Source organism: Hyperolius riggenbachi, chromosome 2, assembly GCF_040937935.1.
Source record: "Hyperolius riggenbachi isolate aHypRig1 chromosome 2, aHypRig1.pri, whole genome shotgun sequence".
Taxonomy (NCBI): domain Eukaryota; kingdom Metazoa; phylum Chordata; class Amphibia; order Anura; family Hyperoliidae; genus Hyperolius; species Hyperolius riggenbachi.
The window spans coordinates 343,396,320-343,414,075 of NC_090647.1; the positions used below are offsets into that span (position 1 = coordinate 343,396,320).

Below are 17,756 nucleotides of genomic sequence, written 5' to 3' on the forward strand. Positions count from 1 at the left end.
TAAATGGGCAAAGTTCTTCCTGTCTTGCAATTCCATAGAATAAGAGCACCTACTATTGTTTTGGTCCTTTTTGCATAACCTGACACCCAATATAGATAGAACAGATACCTGTATGCTGTAGCTATAGACTGATTCACCTGGAATAATCACAGAAGGTGATGTGTGGCTGGGAAGGATTACCTGCCAGTATTTTATTTATATTTCCTCAGATTGAAGTCTCTTGAGTTCTGCAGGCGGATGCAGCTTTGCCGCTGTATGTTTACATATAAGCAGCTGGAATTTCCATTCTCTTACCTGGAAGCCACAGGCAAAAAACAATCATGTTACTTATGAAAGAAAGTCTCAACACCCCCATAGGTAATATCTTCCTTTTCAACTGACATTATCGAGAAAAATTAATAGAGAGAGAGAGAGAGAGAGTAGCCAGCACCCAGCTTCACTGCTGTAACACACTTGTGTCTGAGTGCACAAGGGCAGCTGCATCTACTATGTATCTCCAACATTTCCTACAGCTTCTACTTTTCTCTCTTTCCGTTACTGAGAAGACTGGGGACAAAACTTGTTGTGAGACAGGTAAATGCTGTGAGCTAATAAGAGGAAGTGATAGTTGAGACTGTGGCAAAACGACTGAATTCATGCCTCCCTCTGCAAAACTTTGATGGAGCCCCCCAATGTTCACACCCCTCCCCTTGCCTCCCCTTGGTGCCCTTAGTGGCCTTGGGACTCATCTCACAAAGGTCATAAAACAAGGGTGGCCATCATGCTCTTCACACACCTAACAAGTGTAGCCACAAAAACACCTGATCTGAAGTATAGTCCCTTTATCAGAGGAAGGGAAGGTGAATAGTTAGGGCCCCAAAACAGCTCTGGGTCCCCCTGATTACAGGGGCCTCTAGTTACGCCTCAGAGCTGAGAGTATCTGCTGTGTGGTTGCAAGAAAGCCTTTTATCATGTCTACAAAATTATTACAAAATGTCTACACACCACTATAATATGACACTGACACACCTTGTTTTTCAATGATTCTCAGTAGCCACCTACTTAAGGAGAACACAGGATTTTTTTTAATTATTATTTTGGGGAGTACTGGCACCATTTACCTCTGGGTACAACTATACACAAGTGGCCAGGGAGAGAAATTGGTAGAAACAAAAGTGGATAAGGACTTGTGTGTCCAATGCCTCCTCTAGTATTTTACAACTTTCCAAGTCTCCTCTACGCTGTATTGTAGTATTCTGTGGCCCCCAAAGTGTGTTGTATTCCCAACCAAAGTAGGTTACTCGAGGCTGCATTCTGTAGCCACAGTTCTAATATACCACATCTTACTATATCCAAACACAAATCATAAATATTATTAAGTTATATATATTGACTATAAAATGTTCCTTCATTGACTCCTTCCTATAACAAGTAAAGCCAGTGTTCATATTGTGTCCCCAGTGACAGTGTCCTTCAGCTTTTCCTACTTGCAGTGCCTTCATTTTGTACCTCATTGATAGTGCCCCTCCTCCTGTTCCCACAATGGGAGTGCCAATCACATGGTTCCCGCAGTTATAGTGCCTCTTATTATTATTAATATTAATTTATAAAGCACCAACATATTCTGTTGCACTGCACAACGTAATAAAAAAGCATAAGGTCCATAATAGTACAGACAGTGGTGTACACCAAATATAGACAGTGATACAAAATACAGAACTTGTAATTCTACAGTCCCACCAGTTACAAAGTCCTCATAACGTACGCCACCAAAAATAGCGTCTCTCTTATTGTGCTCCTGTGATATCTTTCTTATTGTGTCCTCAGTTCAGTCCCCCTTACTGTCCTTTGACACTGTCTTCCTAGTGTCTACCCAAATCTTAGGGCCGTCATACAGTGTCTTCAAGTATAGTGCAGTGGTCAGGTCACCTTCTCTATGGCTACAGTCAAAGACTGTTCCATTACCTTACTCTGTCTGCTGTACCACAAACAGCCTCTGTGTGAGTGTGTACTCCCTAATCCCACCTCTTCACTGTTGTGTCTATAATGATTAGACAGTGGGTAGAAGGAAGCAGTAACAGGAGTTCATAATTGCATACAGCATGTAGATGTCCTGAGAAATAGAAATGAAGGAGTGGTGTGCAATGGAAACAGGTGAGACAGTTTGATCACCCATCCCTCTTAGTATCTTAGTTTATGGAACAACATAGCAATATGGGAGGCAAATGCCTCCCTGCCCAATCAGCCCCCTCTGAACTAACTTCAGCATGTTTATCAATCTAGTACAAGGGGGCCCACACTTTTTCGGCTCGCAAGCTTAGCAACATTTCAAATGCTAAGCTTACCCTCCCCCCCATATAGGTAGTTAGGTATAGGGGCCTTCATTATAGGTTAGCTAGGTATATGTGCCTTCAGTTTAGGTTAGCTAGGTATATGTGCCTTCAGTGTAGGTTAGCTAGGTATATGTGCCTTCAGTATAGGTTAGCTAGGTATATGTGCCTTCAGTATAGGTTAGCTAGGTATATGTGCCTTCAGTGTAGGTTAGCTAGGTATATGTGCCTTCAGTATAGGTTAGCTAGGTATATGTGCCTTCAGTATAGGTTAGCTAGGTATATGTGCCTTCAGTGTAGGTTAGCTAGGTATATGTGCCTTCAGTATAGGTTAGCTAGGTGTATGTGCCTTCAGTATAGGTTAGCTAGGTATAGGTGCCTTCAGTATAGGTTAGCTATGTATATGTGCCTCCAGTATAGGTTAGCTAGGTATATGTGCCTTCAGTATAGGTTAGTTACGTATATATGTGCCTTCAGTATAGGTTAGTTAGGTATATGTGCCTTCAGTATAGGTTCACTTACCTAGTTATCACTTACCTCCCTCCAGCTCCAGCGATAATGTCTGCGGCTTGTCCTGGTCTCCACCCCCTCAGCTGCAGCTGCCTTGAGGGCAGATATGCAATCCGGAGGCTGAGGGAGTGCTCTGCCGGGCAAAGGGGCGGCGGTGCAGCGTGCGTGGATGTGATATGCCTGGCGCTGCCCCCAGCCATGACATCGCGGCCGCACCGCCTCTCTCCTCCCCTGCTTCCATCTTGGCCAGCGGTTGGCAACAAAATTTGATGGGACGCGGCCAAGCGGCCACGTTCTACAACTGCCGGACGCAAAATTTAATGGAACGAGGCCATGAGGCTGCGATCTACCGAGCAGGTGGTCGCGATTCACCGGTAGATCGTGATCGACCTATTGGGCAGCCCTGTTCTAGTACATTTAACAATAAACAGCTATTTTTGTAAGATTTAGCAAAGTTTTAAAAAAGCAAAAATTATTGCCATATTTTTTCATTCCGCGTAAGAACTATTAGATATAACATCTGAAAGCAGTGTCCTCAATCATGCTACTTGCAACAATACAGTGAAATCTTCTAATCTTCTAATGTACTTCACTTCTCTTTGCAACAACAGCTTGTCCCCATCACCTCCCCTGTACAGAATAGCAGCAGCAGCAGCAGCAGCAGCAGCAGCAATAAAGAACCATCTAAGCTAAGTGGCTGCTTATCCCAAATGTGCAAAACGTCTGGATACACATCTCGTATTCTTGTTTGCCCAAAGCAAAATTACTGTAGTAATGCTCCTTTTACATTCCTGTATCCTGACACATACCATGTGCCTTGTTTAGTCAAGAATTGCTCTGGAATGGCTGCATCAAATATGAAAATTGTGTGAGTAATGGCAAAGCCCCCTATTCACCTTTACTAAGACTAAGGGAGAACCAGGGCTTTAAGCAGATTTACTGTGTGTATAGATATAGTGGCATAGTTTGTCCATAAAAGGTGACTGTTATTTCTTTAGTTTGACACTTGCTGTCTGTAAATAAACATGGGCAGACCAAAAAGAAGGGGCAGTGGAGACACATGAGGGGGTGACGGTTGATGGCCGTATTTGATTTATAGTTTTGCTCCAGTACAGTTAAGCTCTGAATAAACATGTAATAACATTAAGTGACAATATAACATTCAATAGATTCAAATATACACTCATATACATTTATATAATGGATGACAATACTGTATATGAAAACATTATTATTTAATAGATTAAATACAAATCTACATTTTTTTCTAGAAGCTATCTACATCACACTCAACACTGAGGCCTGTGTAACCTTTTCTTTTCAGGAAACCATCTATAAGAACCTTCTAATTCTGGACTAGGCTATGTTTCAGTCAGATCCCCGGCCTGGGATAGATACAGTGGCTTGCAAAAGTATTCAGCCAGCCCCCTTGAAGTTTTCCACATTTTGTCACATTACTGCCACAAACATGAATCAATTTTATTTGAATTACACGTGAAAGACCAATACAAAGTGGCGTACACGTGAGAAGTGGAACGAAAATCATACATGAATTCAAACATTGTTTACAAATAAATAACTGCAAAGTGGGGTGTGCGTAATTATTCAGCCCCCTGAGTCAATACTTTGTAGAACCACCTTTTGCTGCTATTACAGCTGCCAGTCTTTTAGGGTATGTCTCTACCAGCTTTGCAGATCTAGAGACTGAAATCTTTGCCCATTCTTCTTTGCAAAACAGCTCCAGCTCAGTCAGATTAGATGGACAGCGTTTGTAAACAGCAGTTTTCAGATCTTGCCACAGATTCTCGATTGGATTTAGATCTGGACTTTGGTTGGGCAATTCTAATACATGGATATGTTTTGTTTTAAACCATTCCATTGTTGCCCTGGCTTTATGTTTAGGGTCATTGTCCTGCTGGAAGGTGAACCTCCGCCCCAGTCTCAAGTCTTTTGCAGACTCCAAGAGGTTTTCTTTCTTCCGAGATTGCCCTGTATTTGGCTCCATCCATTTTCCCATTAACTCTGACCAGCTTCCCTGTCCCTGCTGAAGAGAAGCACCCCCAGAGCATGATGCTGCCACCACCACCATATTTGACAGTGGGGATGGTGTGTTCAGAGTGATGTGCAGTGTTCGTTTTCCGTAACACATCGCGTTTTGCATTTTGGCCAAAAAGTTCAATTTTGGTCTCATCTGACCAGAGAGCTTTCTTCCACATGTTTGCTGTGTCCCCTACATGGCTTGTGGCAAACTGCAAACAGGACTTCTTATGCTTTTCTGTTAACAATGGCTTTCTTCTTGCCACTCTTCCATAAAGGCCAACTTTGTGCAGTGCACGACTAATAGTTGTTCTATGGACAGATTCCCCCACCTGAGCTGTAGATCTCTGCAGCTCGTCCAGAGTCACCATGGGCCTCTTGACTGCATTTCTGATCAGCGCTCTCCTTGTTTGGCCTGTGAGTTTAGGTGGATGGCCTTGTCTTGGTAGGTTTACACTTGTGCCATACTCCTTCCATTTCTGAATGATCGCTTGAACAGTGCTCTGTGGGATGTTCAAGGCTTTGGAAATCTTTTTGTAGCCTAAGCCTGCTTTAAATTTCTCAATAACCTTATCCCTGACCTGTCTGGTGTGTTCTTTGGAGTTCATGGTGTTGTTGCCCCCAATATTCTCTTAGACAACCTCTGAGGCTGTCACAGAGCAGCTGTATTTGTACTGACATTAGATTACACACAGGTGCACTCTATTTAGTCATTAACACTCATCAGGCAATATCTATGGGCAACTGACTGCACTCAGACCAAAAGGGGCTGAATAATTACGCACACCCCACTTTGCAGTTATTTATTTGTAAAAAAATGTTTGGAATCGTGTATGATTTTCATTCCACTTCTCACATGTACACCACTTTGTATTGGTCTTTCATGTGAAATAAATTCCAATAAAATTGATTCATGTTTGTGGCAGTAATGTGACAAAATGTGGAAAACTTCAAGGGGGCCGAATACTTTTGCAAGCCACTGTAGATAGATAGATAGATAGATAGATAGATAGATACTGTAGATAGATATAGCAGTGGATGGGTAATGTATTGGTTACAGGCTCTGCCTCTGACACAGGACACTCCCTAACACTGCTACTGCCTTCGGAGCGGGTCTAGTGGCTGCAGCTCGAGCACTTTGAGTCCGCCATGAGAAAAGCACAATATAAATATTCTTTGTCTTGTTTTGTCTATATACAGTATATTTATATATTGGTTTAGACCAATGTTTAGACCTGCAACTTCCACCTCCATAACATCTGCAAGATCCGCCCTTTCCTGACCTCTGTCACCACCAAACTCCTCATCCATGCTCTCATATTTTCCCACCTTGACTGCTGCAATGCCCTTCTGTCTGGTCTCCCTATGACCCGAATTGGCCTGCTGCAGTCCATCATGTATGCGGCAGCCAAAATTATCCATTCCTCCCATCGCTCCACCACAGCGGTTCCCCTCTGTGAATCCCTCCACTGGCTTCCTATCCAGCCAAGAATCAGATGCAAGATACTGTGTCTGACTTACAAATCTGTCCACAAAAACTGTCCAACCTACACTTCCGATCTTACTCAGAGGTACACACCTAGCCGCTCACTCTTCACCTCCAACGAACTTCACCTGACCGCCCCCCCCCCCCCCCCCCACATCACCCAGTCTCATGCACGCCTCCAGGACTTCTCAAGAGCTGCTCCAACACTATGGAACTTCCTACCTCCACCCATTAGGGCAGCCCCCTCCTTCAACATCTCCAAGAAGGTCCTCAAAACTCACCTTTTCACTCTGACCTACCTCCCCTCACTAGTGCTCTAAACCCGCAGCGGAACTTTAGTCTAGAGAAAAGACGCCTTAGAGGGGATCTAATAACATGTATAAATACGTCAGAGGGCAATATAAAAGCTTGGCGGATGAGCTTTTTGTCCCTAGGCCTTCTCAAAGGACTAGAGGACATGATCTGCGCATGGAGGAAAAACATTTTAGACATTTATTTAGGAAAGGGTTCTTTACAGTAAGAGTGATTAAGATGTGGAATGCATTGCCACAGGAAGTAGTTATGGCAAATTTTATACCTGCATTTAAAGGGGGCTTAGATGCTTTCCTTGCGTTGAAAGACATCCATGGCTACAATTACTAGGAATGCCCAATGATGTTGATCCAGGGATTTTATCTGATTGCCATCTGGAGTCGGGAAGGAATTTTTTTCTCTTTTGGGGCTAATTGGACCATGCCTTGTAAGGGTTTTTCACCTTCCTCTTGATCAACAGGTATATATGAGGTAGCAGGCTGGTGTTGTACTTTGTTCTCTGTTTGAACTCGATGGACGTATGTCTTTTTTCAACCCAAGTAACTATGTAACTATGTAACTCTGGTCCTCTACCTTTCGTGTCCCTACCTCTCCCTCTAGGTTGTAAGCCTTCGGGCAGGCTCCTCCTCCTTTTGTGTCCTACCTGATCGTGCACCTCCATTACTGTGCACCCATGCTATGCATTTAAGTGAGCTCAAATTGCCTAATCTCCATGCTCCCATCCAGTGACTGACTAAGCATTACCTTGGACTCAAACTGTGCTGCGTGATCTGTTTTTTCTTGTATTCCTGTATTGTCGTATTGCTGTATGTAACCCCTAAATATTGTCTGTAACCTAAACTAATGTGCAACGCTGCATAATATGTTGGCGCTTTCTAAATACAATAAATAAATAATAAATAAATGTATGGCTAAGACACCTAAGGGTGGGCACAGACACATGAATCCAGAGGCATAACCACTAGGGGGCACAGAGCTGTGCGGGACTCCAACTAGGCACCCTCACTCTTTCTCTTACAGGCACCACTCCCCCTTATAGCAGGCGTTATTGTGGCCATGGTTGGAGAGAGTCATGGTGGCCCCATTTGTTACATGACCACCAGAATATGGGCTTTCACCTGCGGTATCCTTTTATACAAAATCCTCATCCCTCCTTAATCACATCATTATAGCCTATACTGTATATCTCTTACAGTTTGCAATCAGAAAGTTTCTTAAAATGACCTGTTGTGACTAAAGCCAAACGTAAAATGTTATTTGGTTCAGTACCCAACAATAAATAGGTTTTACACACTTTAATGGCCTTCCCATGTTTTCATTTTAATAAACTCTTTCCACAGCCCACAATTGTCAATATGTGTTTAGGTATTTATTTTAAAATTACAGCTAATCACTAATTCCATTCAAATCATACTACCCTCCATGCACCATCACCCATAGGTAATTTATATCTATTTTATATTTTTTATGATCCATTAATTGCTAACATAATCAGCAACTTTTGATTAACAGTATTATTATGCCAGCTATTTGTTATTTTAAAGTTACAATACACCATTTTCTCTTGGTCATTTTTGCCTCCATCATTACTTTCAGTCTATAGTCCCCATTTGCATGATCTTCTATTTACTGATCTCCTCTTTATTAATATGATAATAAGTGCTCAAAGCTACCAATGCACCAAATTTTTCCATTTCCCTTTCATATTTCTACACTTACAGGATTCACTCTTTTTATTGGACCTTGGTGGCTACCAAGTCAGCCAGTAATACATGTCATAGTTGCAATGTATGTGTTGTATGCATAGCCAGTTATGCTAATTGTGTAACCAGCATTATGCACCTTGCATAATGCCCATTAATCTTTATGTGTGCTGCCAGCATTCTGTAACGATAAGTGCGTCTGGCCTAATTTTCCTCAGTTATGGTGGGCTTCTCATACTATTTTGGTGCTACTAGCTGCTGTACTTTGCCCTACAGGGACCACAATAAACACCTGAATTTTTCTACCATTTACTTAAATAATATTCGGACGTGGTACACCTAAATCCTGAGTTACTGAACCAATTCTGCCTAACTGTTCTCAGATTCATGCAGCTCTAATTTGTAATAAGTTAAAGTTGGAACTCCAGGAGAATCTTGCTTTCCACTTCCAGGCATGGAAGCCTTTTAAAGAGGAGCTGTCAGCCATACTATCTCAGGATAAAAAAAAACAAATATATAAGTAGATAAATACTTGCTCTACTTACATAACATACTGTATGTATTGCACTGTCCATGTTATGATTCCTGTGAATTTTATAAAGGAAAAGTAGAGAATCCTATTCTAGACAGTTTCCATATTTACTGTGGCTATTTTGAAGCCTGTCGTGATGTAATATCCGCCCTTAGTCTCCTCTGCCTGATTTGCCCGCCCTTCACTATAGAAAGTGCATTGTTTCAGCCTGAGAAATTTTGGCCAATCAGAGAGGAACAGAGGTGTGGGAGGGGAAAACAGGAGGGAAAGAGGCTTCAGCCAATCAGGCTGCATTAGTTAAGTCTGAGGGGAAGTAGGGAAGCAAAAAATACAACCCAGCATGCCCTGCAACTTCTCTTTTGTGTACCAAATTTTCTGTGTATCAAATAAGAGTCTTGTAAACTTGGGAATGATAATTTATCAACAAGAAAAGTAATAGTGATTTTAACTTTTGGATTGCCTGATTAGCATCCTTATTACTTGTTTACCAGATAAAAATAAAGAATTGATTTTTGATTTTATGCCCGACAGTTACTTTTTAAAGAGGGTTCAAAATAATCTTCTATGTCATGCTGGATTTGATATGCCAATTTCATTTCAGTGTTTTGTTTTGTTTTCTAAATAAAATGGTCATATGTATCGCAAAATCACGTTGAGGCAAAATGTTATTATTAGCATAATTCTGAGATGTTTTTTTATTTGTGGACATGCCAGTATAATGTTGTTGTGTTATGTAAATTCAGTGTAATGTTGTCTTAAGTTCAATGTAATGTTTGTTTTATGGTCCTTTCTTCAGGGAACCAGCCAAGATGTACATTTTTTGTAGAAGTCAGATGAATTACTTAACCTGTTCACCCCCAAGGGTTTTTACTCTAACGGACCAGAGCAATTTTCACTTGTCAGTGCTCCTCCCTTTTATTCCCTAATAACTTTATTACTACTTATCACAAGAAAATTATCTATACCTCGCTTTTTTCGCCACCAATTAGGCTTTCTGTGGGTAGTACATTTTGCTAAGATTTTTTTTTATTCTAAATGCGTTTTAATGGGAAAAAAACAAAAAAAATGAAAAAAAAATAATTAATTCTCAATTTTCAGCCATTATAGTTTTAAAATTAAACATTCTCATGTGGTTAAAACAAACACATTTTATTTGCCCAGTTGTCCCGATTATTAAACCGTGTAAATTATGTCCCTATCACAATGTATGGCGACAATATATTATTTTGAAATATAGGTGTTATTTTTCTGTTTTGTTTTTTTTGTTCTGGCCATAATTACAAGCCCCTATATAATAAATTAAAATTAATTTTCCCCCATAAAATATAGATTAAAAAAAGCTGAGTCCCTAAGGCAACTATTTATTTATTTATTTTAAGCTGATTTTTATTTACAAGTGTTTTTTTTTTGGGGGGGGGGGGGGGGGAGGGTTGGAAGTGTAATTCTATTAATAGTGTGTATGTACTTGTATATGTATGTGTAATATACTTTTTGGCCACAAGGTGGCAGTAGTGAACACTCTCCCATATAGGAAGTGATCACTTTTTTTTTTTTTACACTTTATTAAACTGTAACAGCTTCCTGTTTTTATGAATGGACGCGGCCGCTGTTTGCGATCGCGTCCATTTACTCCAGGCAGTGCGATTGGGTAGAGGACCGCTCGGTCCTCTTCCCCAATCACTCAGCACAAGATCCCGACGGTAATGGCGGCAGTAGCGGCGCGCACACGTGCGGAGCGGCGGCGGGAACGCGCGACGTATTAAAACGTCATGTTGCCATTAACAGGCAAAAGCATGACGTTTTAATACGATACATTGCCGTTAAATGGTTAAATATATACATATTTTTGGTGACTGACTTTGTTCTTATGATTATGGTTTGGTACTGTGTATACCACTCAGTCAGCCACAGATTCCTGGTCTATGCACCCTTTAACTACCTTTGTAAAAGAAAAACTTGGACTGTAATTTTACACCCTACAATAATATTATTTGTCTGCAGTATTTCATTACTGGATGGAAAGCTCATAGAGGTATATGTGCAGTATGTTGGCAATGACCCCAGTTTCCAATTCTCTAAAGGTGGCCACTAATGGTCCAATTTCTAGCAAAAAATTGTTAGAGCGATCAGAAATTCTGATTGAATTGGTTGTAAATAATCTCCATTGATGGGCACAATCGACTACGAATGATTATAAAAATAGTCGTCCGATTAGATTTTGGTCAAACCAAAATTTGGATTTTCTTGTTGGTTGTGATAGATAGGAAGCAAAGATTGGTTCGTTGATGGTGTAGTGAACGATTTTTCTTCCAATCAGAATTATCTGATCGCTCATTTTTTTGCTAGAAATTGGATTGTTAGTGGCCACCTTTAGGTGGTTTGTTCTATGCTACACAATATCCAGGAACTTAAGCTTGGTACAGACTTTCAATTATAATTGGCCAATCCCTGATTAATTTTACCATCTCCGTGTAGTGTGAGGGTCAACAGATATTGAATACTAGCAGCAGATTGTGTAGGTAAATCCACATACTACATGGCGGTGGTAAAATTGATCAGTGATTGGTCCATCATAATTGAAAGTGTGTACCAGGCTTAAAGTGAACCTAAAGCCACACAAAAAAAATGAGATGAACTCACCTGGGGCTTCCCTCAGCCCTCTGCAGCCGATCGATGCCCTCGCAGCTCCGCTCCGATGCCTCTGCACCCGCCGGTGAACACTTCCGGTTTGGCCGTCACCGGCCGTCAGGCATGGGAACGCGAGTGATTGTTCGCATTCCCAGCCTGTATATCGCCCCCTATGCTGCTATTGCGGCCTCCTGGCAGTCTGGTCGCCCAGGCTCAATCTTGATCGGTGCTGCGGGCTGGAGAGCCCACGCAGCACCAAAATCAGGAAAATCCCCTGGTCCTTAAGTGGTTAAACTATGTGTGAGGCCATAAGGGTACCTTTGGCCACTTACTCCCTTGTCATTGGTAGGACATCACATATTTGCATGTGTCTGTTTTTTTTAAGTTATTACTTTACGAACACCAAAACACAGATAGAATATGTCAGCTACAATATTCCCTACATAATGTTTGTTATAATGTTCAGTAGTGCTAATGAGTCACCATGGATTCCAGGCCAATTAAATATTTCTCCATTCTATTGAAACTTGCCTGTTTTGTTTACAGATAGATTACATTTGTCTTTATCCTTCTTTGCCAAGATTAAGTTGCAGAAACGAGTGTGCTGTGTACCAGATCACAAAGATGGCAGCACTGTGAACTGGTCTGTTACAGATGATGTGCAGTAAAGAGCACTGAAATGAAAAAGTATGCACTGTTACCATCTAGCCATGTTCAAAGTTCCGATTTTTATAAGGGTTGTTTTTGTCCCCTATACTTTCCTAGTGGTTTTGGGTCACTCCGAGCTGCTTAGATACTTCGTTGTATTATTTGGCCATTGATAATTGGAACATCTGGGTTACACTTCAGTTCTTTGCACATATTCGCCATGGAGGTTGATGGGACATCAACATCATTGTGGCAACATCTGTATTGCATAACAAAACCAGTCTCAGGGCTGCTATACACCGACTCCCTGATAGTTACTTGTAGGGCATCGTTGTCTGACAATCAATAATTCCCAAAAATGCATTTTTCATCACTGCTCATATTCACCACAAGCTGAATCATTGCTGATGTTTGCAAGGTTGTCTGTAGACCGATGCCTTTCTCCTGCTGCACTATTTTCTTGCCAGCCTTCTCTATTATAGCTTCTCTGCTACTATGAAACATTCAAAACATCCAAGATTATTCAGTGAATAACCAGGCATGTGTATGTTTTTAATTTTACTAGTACCATGTCTTTTTGGTTTGAGATATGAGGAATTCAAAGTGAAATAACTGCTCCCCAAGTTCCTTTAACCCCTACACTTTGCATACCACTAAACTTACCCCTTAACTATGTCCAATGTACACTACCCAAACCTGAGCCTAGCCGACTGTCTCTTTACCAATTGCCTAACACTAACCCATACCTTACACCTAAGTCTAACTCTTACTGTAATATTATAACTATTTAAACAATGACTGACCCTAACTACTCACCCAAAATATTGGTATTAGCGACATTGCAAACTCTTAACCTAACCCTAACCATTAGTTCAAGCCTAACACTAACCAGACCCTACTTGTAAGCGAAAGCCCAATATGAACCTGCCATTACCTTAACCTTACCTGGTTTAGCATCAGCAAGCCTCACATACTTACCTATCAGGATAAGAAGACACAATATTTCATTCCCAGGTGTTCATGCCTTGTTAACTTGGTCTGAAATGCATTCTTCTGCTCTGTGTAAACCTAGAAAAGTCCATCACTTGACAATCATTTATCTGTCCCCAGCCAGAAACTTGTACTGTACTTGAAAAGGCATCATCAGGGTGTAGTGGTAAACTGACAATGCCATGCTATAAAATATATGGAAACTTGGTTATTCTGTAAACTAGCTAGACTGTATTATACATTATGTAATGTGTACCTACAGCAGAATAGAGTATGCCAGTAGAAGCGGAATAGGCAAGGGCCTGATGCTCAGAATTGTGGCTTCTGTGCAGTCTGCTTCATGCAAACTATAGAAGACACTATAGTGTCATATCCAGCCACAGAAGCAAAACCAATACTGAACTTACTTGCAAAATGTCTTTAGTCATTGCAATTAAGCTTTCATTAAATCAGGCCCCAGTATTACCGCAACTATGTCTAGGTAATTGGCAGACATGACATTACATTTTTTCAGTGTTAGAAAGTCAACAGCACCACTGTCCATGTTAGTTTTCATCCAATAAGGTGATGACTGCAAGTTAAATCAAGACAAGGATCAGTAGAAGCTCATGGAAAGCAAAGCCAAGAGTTATGAGACTGGTAAAGAAAGTACCGTACAAGGAAGAAACAAAATGCTGCATGTAGATAAACAGAGCAAAAGCTGTTCGGTGTATTTACTCTTTAGTTTGTATCAGCATTGTTGCACCAGCAGTCACTTCAGTGTCTGCCACAAAAATAGAAGAGGGCTCTGGTGTCACAGCTGGGTGGAGGCTCACACAAATGAAGTCAGATTTAATTGTAATTTACTTTTAAGGCTATTTACTAAAGTGCTTACAAGAAACAGTAATATATAATAGCAATAGGGGATCCAGAGGCTGCCACTGTATGTGGACACCTGTGCCTTAGGGGCCTATAAGGAGTCTACTTCCGCTGCTGTATAAGCGCTTAGTTCAGAATATGCTGCTGATGATCACTTAGCTTTTCAAAAGTGGTAATAATAATATTTATACATATTTTTTAGCATCTAAATAACACTAAAACTACCACAGCGCTTTATACATTATAGTCTTGTCTCTAACATCCCTTATATTCCTTATATTCATATTGCTTTCTAAGGCCAAATTTGAGTGAAGCAGATTAACATATCTGTATATTTTTGGGAAGGGGGGGAATCAGGAATGCCTGTAGGAAAGGAAACCCTTGCAAACATGGGGACAACATACAAGCTCCGTGATTTTCACAGCCAAGCCTTAGGTAAGGGTCAGGTACATTTTGCTATTACCCAGGTAAATGTAGGAAATAAGCTTGAAGTTTTCATTTATCAGCAAAAGGGCACTTTTCCTTTGTCCATAAGCATCTTCAAGGCTATTCCATGCTGAATTGCTTTCCTGCATGCTCTGTTCAGGCTTCAATTCAAGGTGTGAAAAGGGGCAACAATACACTTAAATTCAAATAAGATGGCAGTAGTAGCTCACCAAATGGAAATAAAGCCATTGCTGCAACTCTGGGACTGGTGTGGTAGACAGACCCAGAAGGAGGTATATGGAAATTTCCAACAATCACATTACCAGATGCAAAAGTCCACGTAAGCATTCATTTGTTGTTAGATGCTTAACTTACAAATGAAAATATGGAGCCATATTTTCATATTTAAGCTGAATCTCCTTCATTAAATCTGTCCATGTTGGGCAAAAGGTGTCATTTTACATCTTGTTCACCCTAAAGGAAGTAAACATAGTTATTTATTGGGAAGTGTAAAAGTTCCTTGCGCTCCCAAACCAGATCTCACAGATACTCCTCTTTGATTCTCTGCACTTGTGCCGTTCAATGTAGGGTTCAGTGAAGTGGATCTATATAAAAAAAGAGCGCTCCATAGTGCATTTATCAATGGGCAATTTTTATTGGACAAGTTAATATATACTCACAAACATCAATGACACAATCGCTTATCAGCGGTAAGCCAGCCGCTTAAACACCGGGTGGTGGAAGGCAACGCGCTGTGGCCAGCAGCGCGATCTCCGTTGACTGGCTGCCGTCTCACTTCCGGGTGGGCGTGGCTTGCTGTTAGTGTGCGTCTGACGTCATTACGCGTTTCGGCGCGCTGCGCCTTCATCAGATCTATTTATTGGGAAGCACTGTTGGGTCACTGATGAGCTCTTGTTTTGGGATGTGCCAATGTTCATAAACTTGGAAACTTACCTTGTTCTTAAAACATTAAAAAAAGCTTCCATTTGTGGTAACTGAGAGATCTAAGAGGTCCCCAGGCAGCATTCTACATTGCAAGCAATTATTAGGTTTATTTCAATGCAAGCAGTGGCCCTGCTTTCTCCAAAAGTGACTTTCCGAGTGTTAAAACTAGAGAGAAATGTTGATTACCAAATGAACTTTGCAGGACTGGCACACCCCTTCTACAATTGAGGCCAAAAATATTAGCCCCCCCCCCAGGAATTATGGAACATTTTCCTACTTCTTCTCAGTATTTTCAGCATTGATGAAACTTGATATAAGCAAACATTCACCAGTGCCATTTAGTAGCTTTTGGTACATTTTGTAATATAAAATACATTTTAGGCTTGCTTTATATCAAATGCAGAAAAAATGGGGTGGAAAAAATATTAGCCCCATGTGAGTGTTTGCTTTCAAAACGCCACACCTACAGTATTTAACCAATCATCTTTGAAACCACACCTGTGCAGTGGCGTATCTAGAGGGGTGCAGGCATGGCTTGTGCCATGGGTACTACAGCACCAACCTGCCCCTTTGCTGCCATGCTTGCCTCTGTGCCTCCCCATCACTAGAGCCTCAGAAAGGTGAATTCTGAATTTTATTTTAGGAACATGGCTACTTAACTTATGTATGTAGGGCACACTTGGCTTAGTGTTAGAAAATAGGGCAGAGAGGGAATAAGAAGAGATATTTTCAAAAAAGTAACATCGGTATTATACTGAGCCAAAAAACACAGGCAGCTATAACACATGTATGCAAGAAAGGATGCAGTTTTTAGATGGGAAGGGGGCTCTGACTGCGGGAAGGGGCACAATTTCAGTGTTTGCCATAGGCTCTATATTACCCAGATCCTCCCTGCACCTGTGCAGTCAATTGGCTTCCTAAAAACATTCAATCAGCATAAAAAAGTATCAAAGAAACGGTACCTGAACACATGAGAGGGACTACTGTTACTCACCATGCCAAAGACAAAGGAAAACGGTTTGGAGCTCAGAAATAAGATAGTAGAGGCTCGTGATAAGGAGGAAGGCTACACTGCCATTTCCAAGCATTTCACAGTACATCATTGCCAAGTACAAGGAGATTCTGTAAGAGGCAAGCCTGGCCATGGCCATTAACACAAGTTTTCTAGAACTCTGGAGAGGAAAATAGAGATGTCAGCAAGGAGCCCCAGACATCTGTTAAGATGATTGGTGCTGACCTGGCCTCTTCTGGAGTTGATGTTTCAAGGAACATAGTTGTGTAAGCTCTTCATCATTGTGGGCTTTAGGGCCATAATACCAGAAGAACCCCTTTACTCACAGAGCAGTACATCAGAGCCTGAATGAGGTTTGCCCGTGAACATCTGAAAGGTAAATATGAGTTTAGAAAATCTGTGCTTTGGTCTGATGAGACTAAACTGGAACTGTTTGGGCACATGGATGTTGCTTATGTTTGGTTAAGAAAGGGAGAGGCCTTCAATCATAGAAACCCAGTTCCCACAGTTAAACATACTGGTGGGAGCATCATGATGTGGGGCAGTTTTTCAGCCTCAGGCACAGGAAGCCTTGTTCGGGTTCATGGCATCATGAAAAAATAAAATGATGCTTTCATTTTGAAGAAGAATATGTACACATTTGCTTGTAGTCTAGGCTTAGTTCGTTACTGGGTCTTCCAACAAAACAATGACCCAAAGCATACATCGAAAATTGTCCAACAGTTCTTCAAGGATACCAAAACCAAGATCCAGGAGTGATTCGCACAGATCCTAAACCTCAATCCTATTGAGAATCTGTGGTGGCTGCTCAAAGTAAATGTCCATTCTCAGAAGCCATGCAATTTGGACTAGCTAGAACATTTTGCAATAGAAAAATGGGCCAAAATCCCTCAGGAGATCTGTGCCCACCTAGTAAAGAAATACTCTAAGAGATTGTTGTCACTTGTGGCTCAGAAATGGTACACTATTTGACTATCAAAAGGTCTCACAGAGTTAGCTCATCAACCCCAAGGAAGCTTACAGAAAGTCGTAGTATTAGGACATTATAGTGCATTCATCCCCAACATGGGCAGCACCACATTCGGTTCTGTCCCAAGTGCAAATATTGACAAATCATTAACAGTCACCACCGGCCAATTATACTAAAAAAAGAAAACTAGCTTCTTAAAGGAGTTATCAGGGCATTTTGCTAAAAATAAATGCTACTTACCCGGGGCTTCATCCAGCCCCAAGCTCCCAGCATGTCCCTCACCGCAGCTCTGCAGTCAGCCGTTCGCCGCCGCTGCCTCTCGGTCCCCGGCGATGATGTCAGACTGACCCCCAGGTCGGCCTGTACTGTGCCTGCGCGAGCGGCTCTGTC

The 17,756-nt window shown here is 41.4% G+C and overlaps 1 long non-coding RNA gene across 1 annotated transcript in view; it reads right to left on the reverse strand.

Annotated features, from left to right (window-relative positions):
* Positions 1 to 13,174: 13,174 nt before the first annotated feature.
* The window catches only part of LOC137544450 (uncharacterized), a 37,054-nt gene continuing 32,472 nt past the window's right edge, over positions 13,175 to 17,756 (reverse strand). The window contains exon 3 of the long non-coding RNA XR_011025866.1: positions 13,175 to 13,233. This is a non-coding gene — a long non-coding RNA (uncharacterized lncRNA). The remainder of the gene's footprint in view (positions 13,234 to 17,756) is intronic.